The sequence below is a fragment of the Leopardus geoffroyi genome, chromosome B2 (assembly GCF_018350155.1).
Source record: "Leopardus geoffroyi isolate Oge1 chromosome B2, O.geoffroyi_Oge1_pat1.0, whole genome shotgun sequence".
NCBI classification, from domain to species: Eukaryota; Metazoa; Chordata; class Mammalia; order Carnivora; family Felidae; genus Leopardus; species Leopardus geoffroyi.
Genome location: NC_059332.1, coordinates 63,762,065 through 63,779,476, shown reverse-complemented (window position 1 = coordinate 63,779,476; position 17,412 = coordinate 63,762,065). Strand labels below are relative to the sequence as shown.

Genomic DNA, 17,412 nt, shown 5'->3' with positions numbered 1-17,412 from the left:
TCATTCCAGGTGGCATGGATGCTGACTCTGCATGGCATCCTGGTGGCAAGGCTCTATGACCCCAAAGCTGAGGCAGGGAGGGGACCAAGTGGAGACATGGGAGCCTGCAGCCAGGAGGGGCTGAGGGGAGGTTATGTCGGCACTGCCTAAGCCGGAAGAACAAAGTAGGAATTTAGAAGGCATACAGTGTTATTTCACAGGTCAATTGTTGGACATATGTTATTTGTTTCTGTCTATAACAATTCTGACCCTTTTCAAAGCTTCCAGCCTCTTTTTTAAAAAAGTTCATTTATTTTGAGAGAGAGAGAGAGAGCACACATGCTGGGGAGGGGCAGGGAGAGATGGAGAGAAAGAATCCCAAGCAGGCTTCACAATCTCAGCACAGAGCCCAGTGTGGGGGCTTGAACCCACGACCTCTGACATTATGGCCCAAGCCAAAACCAAGAGTCGGACACTTAATGGACTGAGCCACGCTAGCACCTCTCTAACTTCTGATTAGTAGAAAAAAATTGTTAAGAAAAAATTGTTAAGAAAAAAATGTTATGACATTTAAAACTTTCTCTAGCTCTATAGCCTCAAGAGTCCTTTTGGGTCAAGTTCAGTCTCAAGGAGGATATGCTCAAGTTCTGAGGTATCTTCTGTTCTCACATCTCCTACCTGTGGCTCCTCCACAGGGGAGCGGAAAGAGAAGTGTGTCTTACCTGACCTTCTAATGGTGGAAGAGTCGAAGTTCTCAGGTGTGATATTCTCTGTCTTCTGGTTTCTAGGGTGTAAAAAGGATAATTTTTATTCATGTGAGATTTAGGTAGAAGGTTTATTTCATTTAGCCACAATCCCAGTTATAATAATTCTTTACTGGTTTTGCCCACACTAGTGCATATATTTGTTATCTGCTCATTTTTCTCTTCCCTCTTATCTGGCAACAAAGTCCCTAATCCTCTGGACACAGAAATGGTCATGTGACCTAATCAGAGTGCATCACCTACTGGTCACAGTGATTATTAATTTAAGGTATGGGCTTGTAACTCAGGCTGATCCTCAGAGATTTTTGTCAGGATTTTCAACCTGGAGCTGAGAAGAAATTGGAAGGAAGTGAATCTGGATCTACAGAAACAACGTCCCTTCCTTTCCTTCCCCTCCCCCATGGGTTTCTGTTAAGTTTCTCAGGATCCACATAAGAGTGAAACCATATGGTATCTGTCTTTCTCTGTACGGCTTATTTCACTTAGCATAACACTCTCCAGTTCCATCCATGTTGCTACAAAGGGCCATATTTCATTCTTTCTCATTGCCATGTAGTACTCCATTGTGTATATAAACCACAATTTCTTTACCCATTCATCAGTTGATGGACATTTAGGGTCTTTCCATAATTTGGCTATTGTTGAGAGTGCTGCTATAAACATTGGGGTACAAGTGTCCCCATGCATCAGTAACAATGTCCCTTCCTTGGTGGAGAAATGTTCTGAGAGAAATGAGAATAACATATTCACTGAGAAGTGGAAATGAGAGTTAGAGGAGTTCTGTTGAAATCCAAATTTCTGCTTCCAATCACATGCAAAGCTAACTCTACCTTTACCCTTCTTACAGTTTGGTTATGTGAGCCAATTAATTTCTCCTTTTAGGGTTTGCTTCTAATACTTGTAACCACAAGAATCTACAAGGGAAAGTTAATATTGTTGCTTTGTTTGTAAATGAATAGATTTAATGAAATGTAAACTCAAACCCTCAAGAATGTAAACTTGTACAACCACTTTGGAAAAACATTTTGGTATATCTGCTGAACTTAAACATACGCATACCTATGATCTAGGAATTCCACTCCTAGACAGTCACTCATAAGAAACTTTTGCACCTGGGCACCAAGAACACGTCTAAGAATGTTTATAGCATTGTTGTTGTTGTTGTTGTTTTGTAATAGGAAAAAAAAGAAAAACTCAAACTGGAAACAAACCAAATGCCTTCTGTATGAATATAAGAATGGGTACTTTATGGTATATATTCATACAATTGAATATAAAACATTGAAAATAAAGTACATATATATTTATTGACATGGTAAATCTAAAAAATATAATGCCGAATAAATAAAATTTATTGAGTTTTCATCCTACCACATGATTATATTTATATAATGCTTAAAACATGTATAGCTATACAGCATACATGTGGCAAAAAAAAAAAACTGCAGAGAGAAGCATGGAGTGATATTCGTAAAATTCAGAATAGTTTTTATCTTTTATGGGGGAGAAAGGGAAACAAAGATTTTGTTGTATTCTATTTCTTAAGTTTTGTGGTGGGCACAGGGGTATTTATTATCATTCTTTAAGTTGTGCATATAAATTGTACTGTTTTGTTTGTATGATAAATTTCATTAAAGCAAATCCAGTTAATTGATTTTGAAGTAGCATATTATTAAGTTAGGTCCATTTTCTGGCTCCAAATAATAAACCACAGGAAATTAGAAACATTTAAATTCAGTTGCGTGCAAGCAGTTGTCACTAACTCTGAGACCAAGTTGGTTTTGTTTTAAGTTTCTAGCTATTATGTAACTTAAAACAAATGATAAAACAAACATGGGTATCTCATCCCAAACAGTTTTATCTAGATGTCAGATAGTATTAGTCAATTTAAATAATGAAATGATAAACCATGGCCATTGACTATATTTTCATCTTCTAATGTTCTGGTTAAAGTCTTAGTTTAGTTTCTGAAAACATCCTGCATTTATTTTGCTGTAGATGTGTTTAGCCAAAGTCGCAAAATGACAACTTTTGTCCTTGTGAATCTCAGAAAATTAGTCATCTTACCCTTTAGGACATATATTATTTCTCCATGTGGAGTTGGGAACCATAGAAACTATAGCTGAAAGCATTGTTTGACTAAGCAAACGTGACTATTTTTAAGACTATGAAGATTTTGAATACAGTCAGCACTCATGAGTAAGTCATATGGAATTAGATTGGCTATATGTTTAGTGTTGAATGGATCCTGGCAACCTGTGTTCAAATGCCTTCCAGTTAAACATCACAACACCTCCAGGGTGAGTCCTCTGGGTCAGGACACAGATAAATATTTACATGAACCTGCTGCACAGCTGTACTCTATTATTTTAGTAGTTCATGTGGAGAGACAACTCAAATGTCTAATAAGAATGTCTAGTGTCTCCTTTTAGCTTTACCTGCTAAATTTGCCTCTTTAAAAACCTTAAAAAATTTTTATTGTGACATATAACATACATACATAGAAATACATAAAACACAAAAGTAAATAATTATGTTTAAGGGGATACTAATGTAAACGCCACCTAGGTCAAAAAAATAGAACATGGCCATCACTCTAGAAATCCCTTGTGCATCTTTCCTCATGGCAACTCCCTCTGCACCTTTTTTTTTTTTTTTTAATTTTTTTTTTCAACGTTTATTTTTATTTTTGGGACAGAGAGAGACAGAGCATGAACGGGGGAGGGGCAGAGAGAGAGGGAGACACAGAATCGGAAACAGGCTCCAGGCTCCGAGCCATCAGCCCAGAGCCCGATGCGGGGCTCGAACTCACGGACCGCGAGATCGTGACCTGGCTGAAGTCGGGCGCTTAACCGACTGCACCACCCAGGCGCCCCTGCACCTTTTAGAGGGAAGCACTATCCTGGTGTTTTCATTAATTCCTTGCTTTGCTTTGTAGTTTTGCCTCCTAACTATGCATTCCCTGAAATATAGTTTAGTCAATGCCTGTTTGTTTTTAATGTTTACAATCATAGCGTTTATGTTACTGCCTCTGGCTTCTTTTGTTTGACATTGTATTCCATTGGTTCGATCCCTGTTATTATACATAAGTGTTCTCTTAAATCTCCTAAATCTTTCTTAGATCTTTGATCTGTCATGTTTTGTAATTTCTACAGCACTCTAGCGATGGGAAGTATCAACAATTCTACTTTGGTATGTATGTAATGGTAATCTCTCTGATTCTTCCACCATATAATATTTTTAAAATTTTGTAACATTTACTGAGTATCTACCATGTGCTAGGACAGCATGAGACCCTATTCATGTAGTGTTGCTGTACTCAGGATAATTCTGGATAGTGGGTAGGTTTAGCATAGTACATATTTTCACAGAATAAACTGAAATTTAGAAAGATAAGCTAAATTCAAGGTATAGACTCTCTGATATTCACTTATCAGATTTAGTTACACTTAATTATCAGTTATCAAATATTTTTATTATACATTTATTGAGATGGCAAATATAAAAAATATAATGCTGAATAAAGAAAATGTATTGATGATTTTAGTCACATTGAGTAAAATAAGTAAACTTGCCATTTCATAGTAGTCTTTGTCTATCTCACCAAGCTCTTGACATTTTGCCTTAATGTTCCATTGGTGCTTGTATAGTTTGTACTCCCCTTATGGTAACAGCCTTTCTTCTACTATTCATTACAAAAATTCATTACTATACATTGACAACTTCCTTCTGGTCTATGGCACCTGTAGGTACTGCTGTCTGTGAACTTCTCTTCATAGGAGGACTAGAAAGATGACAGCTCCTTTTATAGGAATCCAGGGAGAGGGCAGTCCAAATAGGTAGGGTCACAGGGTGGTAAGAGCACAGAGCTGGGAGTTAGCCATCTCAGTTCTACACTTGTCATTTTCTAGCTATGTGGCCTTGGGTAAGTTATTTAGCCTCTCAGGCTCAGTTTCATCATGTATAAGTGAGGGAGTGGGTCGGTAATTTTCAAACTGTAATTCAAGAACCATCCTGAGTTCTCATTTTAAATGCAGATTTTCAGGCCTCATGGAAATTTCCCAGTGTGAGAGTCTGTATGTTTAACAAGCTCCCTGAGTGATTCTGATGCTCACCATGAGTGAGGGCCAAGTGAGACAATTTTCTTATTTTATTTTTTTAATTTTACTTTGCTTTATTTTATTTTATTTTTGCAGAAACTACTCAGACAGTGTCTCTTCCCTCTTACTCCCCCAAAGGAGGAGAAGAACGATTATCAATGACCAAGCGCAGCTGCAAAGACAACACCCAGAGTGAGCTTCACAGGAAGGAACACTGCACCCTCTCCTCACAGTTTCAGGTACTCTACACATTCAGAGAAACTTCTCTAGTAACAAACGATAGAAATGATCCCTGAAGGTATAGTCTTGACAAGTGTCTGATTTTAAAATCCTGGGATAGAATTTGAACTTTTGGTACCTTAGTATCTTTCATCAGATACTTATTTCAAAGAGTTCTGTTTTCTTTTGTTAATAAAAATAAACATAAAGCCATTAAAATTTAAGATGCTAAGTAAATACTGACTATCATTGCATGGAGTAAACAACAATAACAGTCTAAGGTACTAGTTATCAAAACAGCTTGGGACTATTTGGTGTTCATACACTGAATAAAAATATTAGTGCCTCCATAGAATTGCATCCATATCATTAAGAGGTATTAATATAGTGTTGCAGGAAAAAGCAGCATCGCCTGTCTACAAGACACAGCAGGATCAATATGATTGACAAGGAATACAGAGTTCCATGCAGTCTTATTAAGAAAACAAAGTAGTTGTTTAGACTCTTGAAAGTCAGCTTATTTAATTATAAAATATGCCAAATATATCACCCAACAGATTGGAGACAGTCTGTTGGCTGATTTATTTTTACTTTGATATGGCACTCCTTGCATATTTTTCAAATTCTTAAGTGACTATTCAGGAGGAAAAATCTCCTGATACCATTTAATACTTTCCTGGGGGATATTCTTTATATTCTGAGGAATTGAAGTCACCCAGCTAATTGCTTCCATTTTTTGTGTTTTCTGTTTCACGAGGAATAACCAAACTGAAATTCTGTAGCAGTTTTGACTTTTCTCACTCAACAAACCCTTCGGTGGTTCTCAAACCTATACCTGAGGCAAGCACCTCACTTATCAGTGAGAAGACTCAAAAACCAGTAGGTAGGGGGTGTAAACCAAGTGAGATGAGAACAGAATCTCCAGGAATATGTGTAATTTTGAAAAGTTCCCAGGGTATTTTTCTCTAGTGTTTGAGTTCCAAATCTGGGTCCCAAACCTGTCAAATAGCAATTATTCATATATGTATTCATAAGAGGCTAAAAAGCTTTAAATACGGTACTTGTTATGGTCCTGTAAAAACAAGACATTACAACTGGGAGTAAACAGGGAACTTAACTACCAAAAGTATATAAACGCTTGGCCAAGAATGATACTATTTTCAAAATAGTATGGTTATTGATCGCTACATTGGTATAGACATTTTTATTTTCTCAAGCTGTTTCCCTTTCTCTTTTTACTGTTGCCTTCTTTCTAGCCCACTAGTAAGGTAAAATAGATAAAACTTCTTAGTAATTATTCTCACTTCCTTTTCTTCCTTGTTTTTCATGAAAGACTTGGAAATTAACTTGACCCCTGAAGAACAGGTAGATTGATTACTTGAGAAAAGGCAGATAATATATCAATTAGAAGGAAGGGTATGCTCAATGATTAGTACATAAGAGCAGCTGAGAAGTCCTTCTTGGCTGAGGCACAGTAGGAGGGTGGGTATGGGATGTATAGGGAGGACCAATCCTGGTGAAATGTCAAATGTCAGGCTGAAGTGTGAATAAGAAAGAATGAGGAACCATTGAGGATTTTAAGGAAAGAATCACATTCAGTAACTGCCATTCTAGAAGATTCATCTGGCAGCAGGATAGTGTATGGCTTGGAGAGAAGAGCAAGTGGAAGCAGGGAGAGTAGTTAGGGGGATTGAAAGCAGATCCTAGATGAGCGTGTCTCCTTCACAAGTTGCCATTTTGTTTTTCTTAACCTTGAAACTTCTTGAAAGAGCTGTGTTCACCTACTGTCTTTGCAATTTTATTTCTGACTCATTACCTCACTGAAATGGTTCTGACGAAGATTACCAATGACTTGACTGCTAAATGGAAAGGTCTCTTTTCCATCATTATTTTCTTTTACCTACTCTGTAGTGTTTAGAAATGCTGACTTCTCTCTTCATCCTTAAATATTTTTCTGTTGGATTTTTATAACATTGTTCATTTTTCTCTCTCCTCATACTTTTGATTACTTTTAAGTATCTTTTAATGATTCCTTTTGCTCTGTCAACACCTTATATATTGTGAGCATCTGGAATTTCATTCTTAATCTTCTTACATCTCACCTGTGAACCATCCACACCACTGCCAACTTCTAACTCATGGGCTTCTATAACTTTGCTTATTGTCTGTGGCAAATCCCAGAGTCACAGCTTATGTTCACATGGTTCTCCCAAACTACAGACTTATGTTCCATTGCCTTTTGGACATCTCCACTTGAATGACCCATAAACATTTCAAAATCAACATGTTTAAAACTAAGCTCAATATACCCCTTCCAAAGCCTGCCTTTCCATCTCCATTGCCTATCTCAGTTAATGAGTTTGCTTTCCAATTATTTGGCTAGGCTAAATCTATCCATGCTTCTCCATTAATATTCACATGTGGCTTATTTTGTCTTGTCTTGCTGGTTCTTCATCTTCTCTGTACCCCATTGCCCCTGCCTTTATTCAGGTCCATGTAGTTTTCCACTGAGACTCTTTCTAACTCATCCCATTCCATTCAGTCTCTCTCTACTTTAGTCTAATCCTCCACACTGTCATCAGCCATATTTTTCTAAAACATATCTATACACCTCTATAGTTCTCTTCTAATTAAAAATAGCTCCCACTCTCCTTGGTGTTAGGAAAGAAACCAAAATTCCCATTATGGCATTCAAGGGATATTTTGGCCCTAAACAATTTTTCCAAGCTTCTTTCTCAACATTGCTCAAACACTTAGTCTCTGCTTCATTTAGGCTAAATGATGATGGGAACACAATCCTCCATTTCCTGTCTCTGTAGTTTTGCACATTTCATTCCTTTCACATTCCTCCTGAATTCTTCACCTAAGAAACTTATTCTCTTGTCAAAGGACAACTCAAATCACCTCAGAGACTGGCTTATTAATGCTAGACCTGAGGGCATCATTGTCATAGATTTGGAGTCTGCTCCTCAGTTTAGCAGGACAGAAATCTTAAATTTTCTGAGCATTCAGATCCAAGTAGATTGATTCATATCAGTTAGACTCATGACATTCACATAAATATAACACTGAGCCTGTTTATTAACTTACACTGAAAGCATAACTATCAGAACTTAAATTTCATAATCACTAGTATGAGAACTTGCTTCTCATAGGAAAATCTCCATGGGAAGCTACATTATAATCAGGTTGTTATTGAGCATTGAATTGGTGCAAGAAGATTAAGGTGGGTGATCATAATGGCTGTTGCCAAGACAGACTGATGCATCTGTCTGTGTTATAAGGATATATGTGCCAAGAAGCCAGACTGAATGTGGAAACATGGCCAACGTTTTGCCTATCTGGGATAATTCTAGAGACAGACTAGGAAAGCTATTGCTCCCTTTTTTAGACTGCAGAGCACACTATGTTCCTTTTGGTCCCACAGCCTTTCTCTATAGCTGTGGAACTTGAACATCTCAAGCATTTTTATCTGTGATTATAAATGCAGTCCTTGTAATTGTGATGTCTCTGATGGATTCTCCTGCCTGTGCCCTGCCAAGGAACTTCCAAGAATGCTTGCTTGGGTTTATGCATAAGCCTTGATCATCCTTCTATGCCATAACCAACTGTATAACCTTTAAATCTTGGTATTTCCAAAAGGGCCATCTCCAATTTGGAGTTCTGTTTTCCATGTACGGATGGGATTATATATCTACCACCTAATAACTACAGTCATCATCCTTTCTTGCCTGTAGTATAGCATCTTAAAGGTCTCCCTTAGTCCACGCTTGCCCTCCTATAATCTATCCTCCATATAGCAGAGTATTGTTCAAAATCATGTCAGATCATGTCACTCCTTTGTCCAAATCCTTCCAATAGCTTTACACATCACCCAGAGAAGGATTTTGTCTTCCATTATTCTCTCCCTGGATGACTCACCTCCAGCCCCACTGGCCTTCCCACTTTTCTGTGAATAGACCAGGTACCTGCCCTCCTTGCACCTTGTATTTGCTCTTTCCTCAGCCTGGCGCTCTCTTCTGCTGATAGCTTCTTGGCCGTCCCTGCTCACTACATTTAAAATAGAAACCCTCTTCTCTATTTCCCTTTCCTTCATTGTTCTTACACCATTTAATCCACTGTGTATTTGTTTGTCTGTCATCTCCATCTTGCTACTGGATGGTAAACTCCACAAGGGTTGAGGCTTTGTCCCTTTCATTCTCTGCTGTGTTTCCCAGGAGAACTGGGCAGTACAGGGCCTGCCATGGAGTAGGTGCCCCATGAGCATTTGTGGAATAAATGAATCCAAAGTCTTTCCCTTCACTTTTTTCATGGAGATGCAGGTATTTAAAAGTAATCATAGGTATGTGTCTTTATGTTCCTCCCCCCTTATTTTTTCCAGGAGGAAAAACTTGTTAAGGCAATAGAGAAAGTATTTGTTTTTGGTTTCTGTATTAATCAGAGTTCTCTAGAGAGACAGAACAAATATGATGTGTAAATATATGTATATGTGTATGTATATGTATATGTATATGTACATATATATATGGAGAGAGAGACAGAGAGACAGAAACGGAGAAAGAGACAGAGAAAGATTTGAAGGAATTGGATCACATGATTGTAGGGGCTGGGGAGTCCAAATCTGCAGGATAGACCAGCAGGCTAGAAACCCAAGTAAGAGTTCATGCTGCAGCCTGAGTTCAAAGGTAGACTGCAGAATTACCTCTTCCTCTGATGAACCTCAGTCTGTTTTCTCTTAAAGGCTTCAAATGATTGGATGAGGCCCACCCACATTATAGAGGATAATTTGCTTTACTCTAAGTCTTCTGCTATAAATGTTAATATCTAAAAAATAACTTTATAGCAATATCCAGACTGGGACTTGACCAAATATATGGATGCCACAGCATACAAAAGCACATAAAATGAACCATCACAGTTCCTCACTTCTGGTTTTTCTGGCTACTGCATTCACTTGGGATCTACTGAGAGCCATGTTGATGCAGCTAAATATTGCTGGTAATTTGTGTTGAATCTCATGGTTGCTTTTCTTTTTCCACATCAGCGTAAAATTTGTTAGTTTACTGGTTTACTAGTTTATTACTAATTTGCTCCTACCTTAGCTTATCCAGTCTTTTCTGATCAATAGCTTATTATAGTTCCCCTAGTAATGAATTTATAACTCAAAGAATCTTCTAAATTGATTTTGATACAGATTACTTTTTGAAAAGATAGACTGTTAAAATACACAAAAACAAATTTTTAGGTTTGAAAAATACACTCAAAGTTATTTCACCAAAAGTTACCTGAGGTTTAAAAAAAACAACAAAAAGGTATTTTGGACATGATTTGAAATCAGAAATTTATTCTATATTATTTTCTAGTCTTCAATAATATACTTTTATTTTCTGAAATACTGTTCATGCCATCATTATTCTTGAAAACTACTTTTACCCAAGCAGTTATTGGTTGTAAACTCCTTTGATTACAGCCTCGTGGATGCCAGGATCACGAGTTCAATTCTCCCAGAATCTAGTGATGTCTACTTGCTTTGGGGCCTGCAGCACAGCTTTTGGGGCCTGCAGCACAGCTTTTGGGGCCATCCCCAGCTGTTGTGCAGATGTGTGGTTTGGGCCTACGGGCACTAAGAGAATGGACGGATGTGCGCAAAGCTGTAGTTATTAATGGGAAGTCCATTGAAAGTCCATCACCCTATTCACTGTGATTCAGTGGTGTACACAAAAACACACCAAAAGAGAGAGAGAGAGAGAGAGAGAGAGAGTGTTTAAAAAAAATTGCCTTTATTTATTTGCATTTTCCATCCTCAAAAACAGAAGGAAAGACTACCAAGGGAAAATTTTTTTAATGCTCCTCCTAGACATTCTGAAAAACTTCCCTAACAATTCATGTACTTTTTCAGATGGTGTTTTATGTTAGCCAGAAAATCATGGTCTCATCTCTCAGATTTTCCTTTAAATTTTTTTTTTTCAACGTTTATTTATTTTTGGGACAGAGAGAGACAGAGCATGAACGGGGGAGGGGCAGAGAGAGAGGGAGACACAGAATCGGAAACAGGCTCCAGGCTCTGAGCCATCAGCCCAGAGCCCGACGCGGGGCTCGAACTCACGGACCGCGAGATCGTGACCTGGCTGAAGTCGGACGCTTAACCGACTGCGCCACCCAGGCGCCCCTCAGATTTTCCTTTTAAACACCTTTAGTGAGGTAGGTAAGATGTTTGTGAAGCTAATGAAAATAAATATGACTTTATCTTTTGCTTCTAGAACACTTTAGATTAGGTCATGCTTTTGGAATACTTTGAGATATCTGGCACCCAAGCAAGTAAATTTCTCACTATTTTCTTTCCTTATCTTCTCTCTCTTTTTTTCTTTTTTTAAATCATGTTTTGAAAGTGTGATTAGTATTCTGACAAGGGATTGGGGAAATTTTTGGTTTGGTGGTAAGAAATCTCAGTTACGTGTTGAATAACAAGGTGGTTTGAACAGGGTGATTAAAAAATGACAAGATGGATAATTATTTGATACTTCAACTTTAGGTTGTGCTCTTAACAGTTCTTAGAACAGCTTACCTGTCATCCATTGCTTTCTGCTTGTCCACTACTAACTCATTTCAATAGAAGCATAAAGCATTAAGGGTTTGAAGTGAGGGTCCTTAATTAGTCCTGCTGCTTTAGTGGATCTCTTTCCAGCTTTTTCATGGGGACATCTTTTCAGATTTTATCAAGGTTGGGTGAGAATGAACTTAGAGCAGTTCATCTTTTGTTGAGAACTGATGCAGCGTGCCCATTTAGTGGTAGTAGATCTTATTCCTTCCCACTTCAATGAAAAAACTGATTAGAGGGACTTATAAAAAAGCTTTATGTAGAATTTGGTAGTATGAATTTGTAAGCCTTTAGCCACGATTTCTGTAGATTCACACAGTGGCAAACTGGCCAACATTACACCTTGTCCTTGGCAACTATTTTCACATTAGCATAATTCTTATGATGTCATTTTTTTTCTTTTTTTCATTTTAAAGCCTTTCTTCATATTTTCCTTATATACTTAGAAAACACATTTAATTATAGAAGCAATTTATGCATATACTCTTGCTGTAAAAAAAAAAAAAAAAAAAAGCAGACATTCTAGATTAAGCCCAAGTTCCCTCTGACCACTCCTGGTCCCTGATGGCCTCTCCAAAGGCAATCACTGGTATTACCAGTTGGTGTGCCTTCTTGCAGCCATTTCTTTATGAATTTATATACATATATGTATAGGGTATACACAGGAATATAGTATGGGTGGGAAATATACAGTTAAAAATGTATCACATTGTCCTTGTTTCTATTTCAGGTCTTTTGGTGCCCAGAATATTTATTATTTGAATTTTGCTCCACTTGATTAAATTTATCTGTGGACTTTGTCACATTGCAGACTTCCTTTTCCTTATCAGCTTCCTGCATATTTCTAGTGATATCCCTACATATTTTCTTTTTATTTTGGCCCCATGGTATAGCAGAATGTGATAACACACTTGTAACTCTCATACACTGCATCTTATCACCAAACATATTCTAATCTCAGCTAGCAAACTAGGGCTGCATCAAATAAAATTGGCCAGAAAAAAATGCCTTTTCTTAAAGTTTTCACTCTTGGTTTGGTGGCCATCAGGAAAGTTTTAAGTGGCACAGAATACCAGTTAAGGGTTTTTGGAAAAAGGAGCTGTAATTTTTAACCTTCACTTTCCTAGAAACATAGAGGGTTACCGTGGTAGTGAAGTGATCTTGGAAGACTCATACTCTGAGACAGAATTATCCTTTCTCTGAAATGGAGAAGATAGATCAGTTGGTGAGCAATATCTCACCAGTGGCCACCCTGTAGCCAGGGCTTGCATTAGATTTATTCTTGAAAAAAGTTAAGTGAAAGCCAACTATGTGTCAATAACATCATATTTTAAGTGGAGGAAGGGAGTGTCTCAGCCAGGAATTCTAGTTGGAAGATAGCCACCCAAACTATAGGATTCCTGAATTCTGAGTCTGCATGCTTTCTTTCAGTTCCAGAACTTACACCACAAGTGGGTTCTCTTTTGTCTTGGTTCTATCAATCGTCTGCCAATAAATTAGCCAGTCCTGGGCAATCTTGGTGCGATCTCATGTGTCTTGGGGTTAGGGAATGAAATTACATGGTACAAACATGGATGTCTGGTTGGTTCCTTGGGTGGGATTATAGGTGAAGGTAGTTTGAAGAGACAGAGGCTGTGATTGTGAGGCAGATACCCCTAGATATGTCTGCCACTAGGAGCACATGCAACTATTTAAATGAAAAGCCTTTTGGTGATTATGGCCAAGTAGTTTATTCATTTTTTTCTTAGAAAAATGCTCTGCATATAGCACAACAAATACACAAAGTACATGTCATTTCCAGTAGAGGCATGGTGTGATTAAAATTATTGGAATGCAGTCTGATGTAGTGATGGAAAATTTTAATTTTTCTCCAGAGGAGAAAAATGAGAAACAGAGTTTTTCTCTTATTTTAATTTCAATCCTGTTAGGAAATTTACATTTGCTCTTCTGTTTTCCAAAAATACAAGTACAAATTATATTTTACAATGTAAGACCATTTCATAAATGTAACTCTTTGCTTTCTGTTGCCCATATCTGATACTGCAGCAAGATATCCTGGTTCTACTTCTAAAATACATCCTGAATCTAACCACTTTTACCATATTTGTTGACCACGGTTTTTTGTTTGTTTGTTTGTTTTCTTAAAATCCTCTAACATCTAGTCCCCCAATTAGACTAATGCCAAACTCCTTATCATGGCCAGGAAGCCTTCATGATCTGACATTACCTGTTCCCCAGATTTTATCACCACCTGTCTCACTGCCATCTACTATGTCCCAACCTCTGTAGCCATCTGCCTCTTCCTGCAATAGCTACGCTTGTTCTCATCTCCATGTGTTCTCACTTGCTTTGTTTGTTCCCTCTGCCTGGCACTCTTTCCTCAGATCGTGACATAGTTGGCTCCTTCTCATCTTTTTTGGCATAAGTGCAAATGTCACCCTTGCGGAGAGATTTTGTTGGACTCTCTGAGCCAAAGTAGCCTCTTGTCACCACAACTCTTTATTTCATCACCCTTTTGAATTCTCTTCTAGCTTTTTTTCACCATCAAAAATGAGCTTATTTTATTTTTAGGTTCCTGTATTTCTTATCTGTGTCTATCTACTGCAAGGAAGGTCTCCAAGTGCAGGAATTTTTATTGTTCATTGATGTATTGTCAGTGCCTAGGGTATTATCTAACATATGATCATCATTCTAAATATTTCTGAATGAATGAATGAATAAAGGAAAGAACAAATGAATGAATGCTGTCATGCTTCACATTCTGTTATGTTTCTTGCAGTTTTATGCATAGTTGTATTAAGATATCAGGTGGGCACAAATTTTGAAATACAAGGTCTTATTGTCCCTGGACCTCCTCAGTGTTATCATCACAAATCTAAATCCTGTCTATATGTCTACAGACACATATATTAAATCTTCACTGGGAAATTTAATATAATCCTCCCATCTCCAGAGGACACAACAAAGAGGCCAGCAAAATTGTCCTTGAAGCCAGACATCTTGGTTTGAATCCAAGTTCAGTAGTTTAGTAACTTTGCCACCTTAGGCCTGTGGCTTATCAGATGTAAATGCCTGATACAATGTACAATAATGGTTGTAGTTGTTGTCCTCACCACAATGTATATCACTTTTTAAAAAATCTTTATTTATTTTTGGGAGAGAGACAGAGTGTGAGTGGGGGAGGAACAGAGAGAAAGGGAGAGACAGAATCTGAAACAGGCTCCAGGGTCCGAGCTGTCAGCGCAGTGCCTGATGCAAGGCTCAAACTCACGAACCGTGAGATCATGACCCGAGCTGAAGTTGGCCGCTTAACCAACTGAGCCACCCAGGCACCCCTGTATATCACTTTTATAAATGAATTCATGAAACATTTTTGTGTGTCATCTGCCATTGTTACTAGCAGATTGGGGTCAAGATTGAAAAACAGCAGTTGTGAGAAAAAAAAATTTTTTCCAGATAATTTGACCAGTTAGTCAGATGCTATTTCAATATGGGTAGTCTTTTAAACAAGTTTCTTTATAGTAGCTTTTATCAAGAGCCAAAATGAATAGATATAAATGAGAATTTAGTGAATTTAACAGTGTAATGTCTTATAAAATTTGAGAATTTTATAATTCGTAGGTAGAAAGTAGAAAATCAAAATGAAGTTGGAGATAGATAGATTGGTTTTTGAAAACAAAAAAACAAAACGAATGAAAGCCGCAATGGAATACCACTTCATGGGTTGCGTGGGTGGCTCCATTGGTTAAGTGTCCGACTCTTGATTTTGGTTCAGGTCATGATCTCACGGTTGTGAGTTTGAGCCTTGCATCCTGCTCTGCACTGATGGTGAAGTCTGCTTGGGATTCTGTCTCTCTCTCCCTCTCTCTGCCCCTCTCCTGCTCACACATGATTTCTCTCTCTCTCTCTCTCTCTCTCTCTCTCAAAATAAATAAATAAACTTAAAAAAAAAAAAGAAATACCACTTCATACACTGTAGGATGGCTATAAAAAACAAACAAATAAACAACCTCCAGAAAATGGCAGTGGAACACTTGTGCATTGCTAGTGGGAATGCAGAATGATGCGGACACTGTGGAAAATAGTTTGACAGTTGCTCAAAAAGTTAAACATAGAATTATATGACCAAGTAATTCCACTCCTAGGTATATAACCTAGAACTTGAAAACAGAGATTCAAATAGATACCTGTATGCCAGTGTTCATAGTAACATTATTCATAATACCTAAAAGATGGAAACAATCTCAATGTCCATCAACTGATGAAGAAAATGGATAAAGAAAATGTGTTATAGCCACATGATGGAGTATTTTCAGACTTAGAAAGGAATGAAGTTCTGATACATGCTACAACACGAATAAATCTTGAAAACATTACACTAAGAGCATGAAGCCAGTCACAATGGACCATATATTGTGTGACTCTATCTATATGAAATACCCAGAATAAGCAAATCCATAGAGACACAAAGTAGATTAGTGATTAGTGAGGTAGATAGTAAAGGCGATGAGTACTGACAGCCAACTGGTACAGGGTTTCTTTGAAAGAGGACAGAATGTTACAAAATTAGATTGTGGTGATGGTTGTATAACTTTGTGAATATACTGAAAAATACTGAATTGTACACTTTGAGTGACTGAATTGTATGGAATGTGAATTTTATTTCAATAAAGGTGTTAAAAATGTTATCTGGAGTAAAAATTACTATTGGGATTTATAAATAAGAAGTTGTATGCAAAGGCATCTAAATTGCTCAGGGTGGGGGTGCCTGGATGGCTCAGTTAAGTCTCCGACTTCAGTTCAGGTCATGATCTCACGGTTCCTGAGTTTGAGACCCTGCATGGGACTCTGTGCTGACAGCGCAGAACCCACTTTGGATCCTTTGCCTCCCTCTGCCTCTCCCCTGCTTGTGCTCTCTGAAAAATAAACAAACATTGAAAAATCTCTGAAAAACAAATAAATTGCTCAGTATGCCACTAGATGGCTTCAATTTAAACTTCAACTTATTTGTTAACCTGTAAGAGTACGTTCCTGGTAGTTGCATACATATGTTTATCTGTGTTCATTCCAAAGTGAGGAGAGAGAACCACGGGTTTTAACCCCTATAGATTGCCTTTATTGCTATTCTGTTGTAATATTTATTATGGTGAAAAACAGATAAATTTCAGGGAAAATATTTTTGTCTCTCATTACCAATTTTCTTCCCTACCGCCATGTATGCCAAACTGCAAACTCCTTGTGCCCTAAAATCTTTATATGGGACACCTAAATTTGGTATAAGGAAAAACTCATTATTAATTCTTTTCTTCTTGAGCCAAAGTATTATAAATTCTATTTCTCTACGCCTACCATTCATAACAATTTTGTTTTGTGTTTTGTTTTGTTTAAACGACTTTTAGGCCAAGACCCCGTTCCAAGTCTCTGCCATCTAGTGGCCATACTGAAGAAATACTGGTTTTCTACAGCTTTAGATGCACAAAAAAGTTGGTAGATAGACCAGAAACGTTAAGAACCATCAGCAAATTAATGACGAATCTTTATGTTTACTCTAATTCAAAGCACTGAACTATGTGTTTACATAAAATCTTTATGACTATATCATTCTTTTATATTCTTGGTGTTGACGGCCTGAGATATAAAGGCTGAAAATTCAAGACATACAAATTCATTAGTAGATTCTAACCACTTATAATTGAGGCAGACTAGATTGTACAAAAGCATATCTGTTTGCAGTATATACAAAAGGTAAATG

At 37.5% G+C, this 17,412-nt stretch overlaps 1 long non-coding RNA gene and 1 other non-coding gene across 2 annotated transcripts; one reads left to right on the top strand and one right to left on the bottom strand.

Moving 5' to 3' along the window:
• The first annotated feature begins 12 nt into the window (after window positions 1-12).
• On the top strand, window positions 13-5,074 carry LOC123608582. Its single transcript, XR_006717316.1, has 3 exons — window positions 13-164; window positions 3,899-3,935; window positions 4,940-5,074. It is a non-coding gene; the product is annotated as an uncharacterized LOC123608582 (long non-coding RNA).
• Window positions 4,942-5,151, bottom strand: LOC123610099. Its single transcript, XR_006718109.1, has one exon. It is a non-coding gene; the product is annotated as a small nucleolar RNA U3 (small nucleolar RNA).
• Between the last annotated feature and the right edge of the window lie 12,261 nt (window positions 5,152-17,412).